This window comes from Conger conger, chromosome 6, assembly GCF_963514075.1.
Source record: "Conger conger chromosome 6, fConCon1.1, whole genome shotgun sequence".
NCBI classification, from domain to species: Eukaryota; Metazoa; Chordata; class Actinopteri; order Anguilliformes; family Congridae; genus Conger; species Conger conger.
In genome coordinates, this window is record NC_083765.1 from 57,856,078 (window position 1) to 57,866,625 (window position 10,548).

General features: G+C 40.4%; 1 protein-coding gene across 1 annotated transcript in view; it reads left to right on the forward strand.

Moving 5' to 3' along the window:
* Positions 1-10,548, forward strand: part of LOC133131612 (SH3 and multiple ankyrin repeat domains protein 2-like) — a 153,127-nt gene that overhangs the window by 41,059 nt on the left and 101,520 nt on the right. The window lies entirely within an intron of this gene.

Below are 10,548 nucleotides of genomic sequence, written 5' to 3' on the forward strand. Positions count from 1 at the left end.
CCAGTCTGTGAAAACCTGGTGTTATGTGCACCTATGCACTTATAAGTGGCTTTGGATTAAAAGCGTCTGCCAAATGACTGAAATGTAAATGTAAAATGTTATTGCACAGTCGCACATCATGAAGTGCTGGCTTGGACCTTTGAGGCGTTTAAGAAATGTATTGCTTCAGGGTATGTGCTTTTTCTTGAGCGTGATGTTCTGGATTTTATGCTCTTTATAAGTCTTTTACCTGACTGGAGTGGATCAGGAAGGAGGTAGGCTGGGTGCACGGGGTCATGCAGAATTTCCAGTCCTTTCTACTGAACTCTGTCTGGCATGGTGGATAACAGAGAGAGGAGCTTGCTCGCTGCCCCTGATCTCAGAAGCTGTTTGTATAATCCTGTTTCACAGTTTTTTCCTCATAAGCGGGGCAGCCTGTAGTGTAGTGGTTAAGTTACATGGCTGGGACCCGCAGGGTCAGTGGTTAGACCCCCGGTGTGGCCATGATTTTTTTTTAAAAAGACCATGCAGCTATTGGGCCCTTGAGCAAGGCCCTTAACACCGCATTGCTCGTGAGGGGGATTATCCCCTGCTTTGTCTAATGAACTGTCAAATAACATGTAAAGTTATGTTGCAGTACCAGACTCTTATTGAGATGGTGAGAGTGCATTCTTGCTCTGTAAAGCTGATGAATCACCTCTCTCCACACACTGAACTTCTTCAAGTCTCTGGTGTGCTTTCTTAACCCTCATGTGGTGTTCGGGTCAAATTGACCCATCTTAAAATTTTCACAAAAACAAAAGTGGTACTGGAGAAAAATGTTTTTAACATCAACCTACATGGCCTTGGCTTATTTTCTGTGAAGAACATCGAAAAGCAATCATCGAGTACCCATGCTACACCACCCACACAAATTTACGTCCCTGATCCGATGTTCGGGTCAATTTGACCCGGGAATAATGAAAGGGTGGTAACTGTCGGTGAAAACACAGATCATGGTCAGTATGAACCAAAGGGGGGTCTTCACTTCTTGTCACACTACCTTCATCTCTGATTTGCACTCACACCTCGACACACACATGCACACGCATGCATACACCTCTGCACTTTCATTCAATCAGATTTGCAGCATATTTCATGGATGTACGTGTGTATAGGTGGTGGGGGTAGGTGCTGCAGGATGTAATGGAGACAGAGTGGTTCATCTGTGGGGGCGGCATGTAGCGTAGCGGTTAAGGTACATGACTGGGACACGCAAGGTAGATGGTTCTAATCCCGGTGTAGCCACAATAAGATCCGCACAGCCGTTGGGCCCTTGAGCAAGGCCCTTAACCCTGCATTGCTCCATGGGAGGACTGTCTCCTGCTTAGTCTAATCAACTGTATGTCGCTCTGGATAAGAGCATCTGCCAAAATGCCAATAATGTAATGTAATGTAATCTACAGACCTATTAGTCCTACACACAAACTGGACAGGTGATTACATACATACATACATACATACATAATATACCCGAATACCTTCATGATGGCAGAAGTCAAGGCAGCAGGCCTAGCTTCCTGGCTGTCCCTGTCCTCTCATTAACACATGTGCAGTGTATTGTATACTGCAGCCCGCCATAGGGGACTGAGCCCATTCCGAGACCTTCATCCGTCTTTCCTGGTGGTACTTCGTGGTCAATTTTGAGGTATGCTTTGGATCATTGTTTTGCTGGAATACCCGACCTCTCTTCAACTTTAATATCTGGACTGACCTTTGATTACCCTCTAGAATTTCTGGATATTTGGTGGAATCCATTCTTCATTCCACTCACACAATATTTCCTGTGCCCCCAGCTGCCACACAACCCCAAAGCATAATGGATCCACCTCCATGCTTAAGAGCTGGTAAGGTGCTCTAATCTACAAAGGCTTCTCCAAACATACCTTCTTTGGTGGTGGCCAATTTTGTTCAATTCTGTTCTATACTGTAGCGTAACCCGCCATTAGTTTCAAAGACCTTGCCCACACATGGCATTACAATCTGAAAATGCAGTTTATGAATCACTATGCTTCAGAACATATATACTGTACCTGTTTCAACTAAAATCCTACCCCACTCTAGTCTAAGGACATTTGCTAATTGCAGTCCCTCTGCTCTCGTAGTCTCATCGTTAGTGTGTAATGTCCTGTAAACCCTAGCGTAACCGCAGCGTAACCGCAGCGCAACCCACCCGCGGCCCAGTAGCTGACCCTTCCGAGCCTCAGGGTCTCTTTTTTTCCTGCCGCAATCAGCAGTTTCCCAAGATCAGCAAAGCGCAATCTCCAGTTGAGATCAGTGCTCACTTTAAGAGCGCGCTGGGCTGCTGTGGGGGACAGATCCCTGTGATGACTGGTTTGAGGAATCTGAGGGAAATCCGTGGGGAGAACGTGGCCTTTCAGAAGCGGATCCGTGTCTTTGTGTGAGCCGATCGGCCGCCATTTCATCCCGTTATTGCAGGTCTTACGGGCTCACCAAACAAATTTCCACCTGAACAAAGTGTTTCCAGTGTTTTGAATTTTACACTTTTTTTTTTCTTATTATAAAATGTGAAGGTGCTCACTGGTGATTAAAAGAGTAGCATTTTGTGTGGGAACACCTGGCACTGCTTTGTAAGTTTAGAATGAGCTAATATGAAACCTTGATGACAAAAAAGAATAAGAAGCACTTTATAATTAGCCTCCATAATTGGCCATAACATCACCCAGGGAAGGAGGGTTACAGTTTCCATGGTAACACCTGCCTCATCTCTGGCCAGACACCCCTCCCAACTTGTTAAAGGATGCCGTACTGGCTTCCAGATGTGACTGGGCATACTGCGGAGTGTAAATAAAAATAAGTGAAGTAAATAAAAACAACTCCCCAGACTCTCACTCAGTGCCCTTTAAAATGCTTTGAGCTAAGTACTCAAACTTCAGTTTGGCATAACACTGCCTTTGGTGTATTTTAAGTTAAGCAATTATTTTATTATATTATTTGACCTGTGTCAAATACATATTATTTTAGGTTTTTCTGTTCTCAATTTATCTTGCCTGCCACAATTGAGCCAAACAAGAAAACTAGAAGGCGCGGTTTGCACATTTTCAGAATATTTCATAGGTTCTAATACACCAAACAATTAATACACCAGACAAGCAAAGAAAGGTATTGAAATCCAAAACAATTGCATAGTCTATTTGACTTAGGTCTGTTTCACATAGCAGCAATCTTATGTGCACCAGCACTGTTCTAAAACAGGGACCCAGAGGAACCATGTGTTCACTGTTCTGTCTGAACCATGGCATATACTGTAAGAAACTGTTTTAGTCTCGCAATGAGATTTTCTTTTTTGTTTCTCTGAAGAAGAAAATATTGCTTGTTTTGAGTTAATTTTTTAAGTCAGATAGTCTTTCCCAATTGGCAAATCTTGAAAAGTGTCTATCTCACCTCATTGGCAATATTTAGGCTTCTTTAGCTAAAAGTTATATACATAAATAAAAAATATATTTTTTAATTAATATAAGATTAAAATACTTGGTTATATTATGAATAAAACGTAGTTGTTAACAGAAGTTAAATGGTTTATTTTTGCAAGAAAAAGGGGCGCAAATCGACGGAAGGCATCGAAGAATCACAGCAACTCCTTTCGAAGCTAACGCTCCTTCAGCAAAACACAGCTTTGCTCTGGAACGCATTAGCTGTGATTTTTAATGAATGATGCAGGGAATTGCTGAATGAATTCTTATTTTTTCAGCTTGTTAAGATTTTTATTTTTATTTTTCCGGAGTGTGTGTACAGCCTCATGCTGCTCACACGTGGGCATTCTGGCAGAAATGTCATGAGGTTATCGGCATATAACACCAGGCTGTTTTCTGTCATATTTAATCAGCCACGGCGATGAAACAGATGATGGGTTCGTTTTGCCCTTCGACGTTGTGTACTGTACGTTGGTGGCTCCAGATGGGCAGACTGACACCTGACCCCGCCACACAGGGATGTCCGCAGACAGCTGTGGTGTTCGCTTTAAAGACATTTATTATAATCCGTGGGGAAAATGCTCGTCTAAGCTGCCGCAAACCCGCCAAAAAACATAGTCGGCCCATGACGTATATTTCTAAAATTACTTATACGAAGAACGTCACAGAATCCCATTGGAATGTATCGTTTTCTCTTGCTATTATTATACTTTATTATATATTACCCCAGTTTACCTACGCAATAAGTGATTCAAATCTCCTTTCCGTTTTAAGTTTCGATGTTTCCCTGGGATCTGGAAGGTGAACCGAGGGGATGTTGTTGCCAAGGGATACACTTGTATGTATGCACAGTATGTTAATGAGGGGGAGTCTTTCTTTCAATGTAGGAAAACAACAATCTCCAGTTTAAATAGCTGTATTTAAATTCATTTGATCTCCCGGGCTGTTGAATGCTCGCAGGGAAGACTGACAGGTCTTTATTAGAATGTACACACTATATAAGCTGTGAGTAATCCCCTCAAAGTAATACCGAATACCGGCACCTCATTTCACTGTGGTGACCTCCAGTGGTTGCTGTCCAAGGAAACTGGGCCTAACCTGGTCTTCTCAGGAACAAGAATACTTTATGATGACTTGAATCTTCTGCCAATCTACCAAGAAAATTCATTACATTACATTACAGCTATTTAGCTGACGCTTTTATCCAAAGTGACTTACAGTTGATCATATGTAATAAAATATAATTCAGCAGGAATACATGACATTTTAATGTTATGCATTATAGATTTGGTATGATATCTCAGCTAACCAATGAAATGTCATGCTAAATATTGATGGTGGTCATTAACAATGTTGATACTGTATGACATGGTATGTAACTTCATAATAATAATGTACTGTACATGCTTCCAATTGATAAAATGTATTATGTTTGAATAATAAAGGATGTGCAACTTTCAAAATAGCGAGGGAAAGTGTATGGCTAATTAATAGTTATGGGCCTGGATAACCAATGAGCCAGTTATGTACAGGAAGTTTCAAGTTCTTCTTGACTGCTGAGAGACACACTCAAGACTGTGAATTTCTAATCACTTAAAATGGACTGAGTAAGGTGTCAGGATGAATACTACAAATGGAGTGGTCTAGTCTCTTGGCAGCATAACTCAACTTAATAGAGGTTAATGGGTGTACAGTAATGTGCTGGTGTAAATTATTTGGATTCAGGCCTGGTGCATTGCCCCGTTTTATTATGTGTTTCCACTGTAAAGCATCTTTGTGATATTGTAAAACATGCTCTACAAATAACGTTGAAGTGAATTGAAATTTGTAGTCAGAAGAAGTCACAGAGGGTAAGGTTTGCCTGCTGAGAAAATGCTAAATGCTACTTGACTGATTTAGCACTGTCCACCTGGATCACTATCAACTTTATTTCTGTGGTATGACGCTGCACTCGTTCCAAATTCCGGGCACTTTACTCTAAATGGATTTTTCTTCCTCTTTTAAAAAAACTACATCAGTTATCTTCAGTGCAATACATCATTTTTATTGTCATGGTGACAAGTTTCAAAGTGTTCTGATGAAAGGCTGTGGGAGGTTGTATATCTCAGCACTTTAATTACCTCCGCTGTAAGATAGTTGACCGCAGACGGCATTGGATGGTCCTTTCAGAACTCACTGTTTAGCATTCTATATGTTTCATTGGAAGCTGCTGTTTCTTTTAGTGCTGATTTAAAAAGGAAACACACAGCATTGCACAGTCCTTGGAGAGCCACGGCAAAGTGTATTTTAATGCGGCCCTTTTGAGAAAAGAAGACTACAGCTAGCTGCCATTTGTCTGGATTAGGGGTTTATTTATTGCCCCACCCCAATCACTTGTGCAAGCATAGTAGCATTTTTAAAATGAAAACAAAGGGAACATATAGGGGAAAGGAGTGGTAATTGAGATCTTGGTGTATGCTTCCTGGTATAAAGCTTCTTGGAGCAGTCCCTGGTAGCTGGTTTATTTATGCGAACATTGATGTGGTGTGACTTGTCAGGTGTCTTGGTGTAAAGCTATGACCAGCTTGGAATGACCAGATCCCAGCTGTTTCAAAACAAAGCTTGAGCTGGTCAAACCATGTTGAGTATGGAGCTTGTCTAACTGGTGAACCAGTTTCAAAACTTAGCTTGAATGTTTTTTTCAGCAGGGCTCTGGTTATTAAACTTACTTTTGACAAAGTTGTGTGGTAATGAGCCTTTGTTGGGAGAGTGAGGTCACAGAGAGGCCCAGAACAGTGCTGTTATAGCTGACTGTTCCCTTTTAACATAGCTGTTTCCATCCGCTACGCTGCATCTGTAAGGTTTTAACTGAATTCAGCTATGTTGGATGCATGTTTCTCGGCCTCACGTCTAGAGCTGTTTGCTGTAGTTTGTAGTTTTCGAGCGGATAGAATCGAAACTTTCTGTTATTCTGTCTCTACTAAGTTGTCCTAGATTTACTGATTTGCATCTTTTTTCTTAAATCTGTCTTCTCCGGTTAGATTTGCAACCAGCTAAATTACCTTTTCTCTCTCAAAGGCACTTTGCTGTGTGATGTGGTAATATGAACAGATTATTGACATTTATCGCTAGGAAATACCAGTTGTGTGTGCATGAGTGTGAGAGAGAGAGTGAGAGAAAGATAGAGAGAGAGAGGCGGAGATGGGTAGTCTTCAATTGTGAAGTATAGCAAAATGGATATCTACTCATGTTGTAGAAGATACTGTAAATTAAATCCATCTTGGTTTTCATTCCTCCCAGATGATTAACGGCACAATTAGTGCTACTGATTGGCCAGTCTTCAAGGGAGGGTGGAAAACCAGCAGTTCTCTGCCCTTGAGGACCGTGATTTAAGAACAGAGTATTTAATCAACACTGAAACAACATCAGCCAATGAATATTACTGTAAAGAGTATCATATTTGGTTGTATTCATCAAGAGAGCACGAGGAAACACATTCCTAGCTGGTCATTAAAAAAATTCACATGAGTATTATGTATCTGGAAACTACAGTAATTTTTAAAAAGAGTCATTAACTGCAGGTTTTGTGCGAAAACAAGTACCTATGCAGTTCCTCCAAGGGCCTGTAAGGATATCAGTGCATCAACACCAGGTCTATTTTACTTAAAGGTGCTCTTCCCATGTCTGTATATCAGTATATCATGTGCTGGGGAAAAGAAAAATCTCTTCCCATGTCTCTATATAAGTATATCATGTGCTGGGGAAAAGAAAAATCTCTTCCCATGTCTCTATATACGTATATCATGTGCTGGGGATAATAATAAAAATCTTAAGAGTTGACTTATGTATTTTTTGACATTTTATTCAGGTGAGGGGAAAGCACAGGGTTATAGATGGAGATGGTAATCACAATACTGTACTGGTGGAGAACTGGTGGAGAATCCCACTGCCAGCCACACAGGGGATTTGGTATATGCTTTGGATGGCAGCCACCATATGGACTACACTACACGGTCTCCCTGAGGAAAATGGGAAACATTGATATAGAAGTGAATTACATACCAATTTCAGTCTTGAAAACAGGAGCATGGATGAAAGGAATGTCGATACCTTCATTAATATTGAAAAAATATTTTGATAAAGTATCTGTTGGAAAAGCACATAATTCCAGTAAAGCATTCCATTGTAATTTAGATTTATTTCCCTGGAAGCTGGTAGACCACTGATTGGCTCTAGGTATTGCCAATGATGTGAGTCCAGTTTGACTTATTTCAGTTTACCAATGGGTGTAAGAAAATGTCACCTGTCAAGCAAATAGTAACTTAAAACAAGCTCATATTTTCTTTTGAATGAAAAAGATTTGTGAAAGTATGAAAATGAACAATTTTAAGTCTCATTACAAAGCGTTTTGCATCTCCTCTCTCTGCTGGTTCAATCCACCTCTTTTATTGGTTGGGGAGTGATCCCATTATTGCAGAAAGTGAAAATGTATTTAAGAAATTGATTGTTTTATCTGTTCTTGGCCCGAATTAAACAATGAATGATGAGCAACAATGTACATCATAAGTGACTTATCAAACACCAGAAGCAAAATGACTTGGTGGGAAAAGCTTCAATCAACCACACTGTAGCGGTTCTGGGGAATGTTTTCTCAGTGTTATTTTATATGGTGCAGAACCATGACTGTCTGTTTACAGTTCTTTTAAACTGCATTTGTTATTTTAGATATAGTATTTAGATATATTGGGTGGGCTTGAGTTGATTTGCTTGTTTGGCATCGGCATTGGCTTGCAGCATGATCTGATGATATTGCTGCCACCTGCATTTCCTCATGACATGTTGGAGTACCTCAGGTTGTGTGTGTGCCAGCAGCAGGGTAGAGACGCATGCCAGGCTCACAGACCCAGCTGTCCTGGTCTCTGGGTCCTGTATTGATTCTGGCTGATAGAGTGCAACATGGAGGTCCTGCACAGTCTGTTCGCTGCTATCAAGGATGAATCAGTAGATGAGAGAAAAACAAGATTGGCCACTGCCAGATATTCAATGCAGGCTGCTATTAATGATACACGTTGAAAACTGGCCCGGTCCATATTGTGCATATACAATTTATGCAGAAAGAGATGACGTGAGAAGGTTTGTGTGTGCATGTGTATTCATGGAATTAAAATAAGTCATTCATAAATGGGAATTGAAGAAGGGTTTCATTTTGCCATTTCTCAAACACATCTTGAGAGAGATTTTGAGCTGTAATTCATACACTTGAAATATATTGTGTGTTGAACAATAGTTCATTATACATGGGGATTTGCATTGCACTGTGCTTTGTGTGAAAGCTTGGTCAACCCCCCAAAACAGTAATTATCTGGAAAATATATGTACTGTAGTGCTGTATTAGAACACCATATACATTATCAAAATATTGCTGTCCTCTTTCATAGTACAATATTCATGTTCCCAACAGAACACAACCATTCATTTTCTTGAATCAAACTTCCCTTTCATCAAAGCAATATTGATAGTAAGGGGAAGAATACCCCACATAACGCCATAACCAGTGGAGAATTTCTTTGATGCCTCAACAAAGCTACTTGCTCTGACAGATTTAGACATGCTCTCTGGGGTTGCTTAGCAACACCGGGTTTGTTTCCAATACAGCTGTTTTTAGGAAGGAAGGGTTAAAATCTCCAAGACGTTCTTCACGAAATTAATTCACACAGAGGCCCAATTATACATTTTATATCTAATTATGCGTCTCTCAGTCAGGGATATGTAACGCACGTGTTAAAATTTATTTGAATTATCCTAAAGTAGCTAAGCGATTTAATGCAATGTTTCGTACTGAGAGAAGTAGGATTTGGCTTCCACTTAATAACAGTAATTGCGTTAGTTCAGGTCTGCTTTGAAAGAAGGAGAAACGAAAACCAGTACACCCATGTTTATTTATGTCAGTGCTAAACACGTGGGACAAGTGCAAGTTACTATCGCTCCAGTTGGAGCCTGTATTGCTTCTGAGCGGCTCCGAACGACAAGGCGGTGCATTTTTGGGATAATGCACAGCGTTGCAGCGGCGCTAGCGCTCACATGACTGCAAGTGTGAAGAGCGACGCGAAGCTCGTCAGCTCGCGGTCTGCTCTGCGCGGCCCCGGTCCTCTTCCCCAGATGACGGACGGGATCATGTGGGGAGGGTTTTTGCCGTCCTGGTGCCGGTTACAGCGTCGCCTTTCACCGCGCACTGCCCAAGAACCCTGCAGCTTTTCCACCTCTCTGCAACCCGGGGATCCTATACACTTTGTGTCTTTCTTGTGTTTTGCTGCTTCTTTTTAATTGTGTCCATCTCGCAACGACTTCACACAATAGCATGAGCGAACTGGAGTGAAAAAGTAGGGAAAGGAGAAAATGAAGTCATTACTGAATGCCTTAAAGAAAGAAGGTAAGACAAATTATAATTTGATTTCAGATTGGATTTATCTAATTTTGCAGCGTGGATGTCCACATCAATGATATTGGTTAAGCTTTATAGTAATGTTAAAACTGTTTCCTCTGCTCAAATACTTGCATTTTGAGCTGGCTATAAAGCTCTGTTGTTTAAAGTAGTAGCCTATTCAAAACATCTTATCTCTGAATGGAACATTCTCACTTTTGTTTTGCTTTGCAAAAGTGTGTTCCTAATTATAAAAAATAAAAATAAAAATTATTGATCATCAGGCATGTTGGATTTTGTGCAGTTCTTAAATTTTTTATTGATATTTCCCATTTGTCTCTCTTTTGTTTGCAATTGTAAGCAGAATCTTAAGAACTGTTATTTGAGAAGAATGCTGTCATGTAGCTTTGGACATTAGCTACATGTGGACGTGTAGCTTTGCATTAGAGTTAATATTATGCAATTCTTTGGTCTGGTTTGTTATTTCTGTGGTAAATAACCCAATTATAAACAGGAAATTGATAAAGATATACATGGGCCCATCAGCAGTTCACAGGGAATGAAAATACTCAATGCACAATCTCAATCAACAAAACTGGGATTTGTCAATGTCTATCTTTACATATTGTTATTTGTATTATTATTTGTTCCCGAAAGTGTGAAACACAATGCTATTGAAGTAAACTAAAAAGAAAA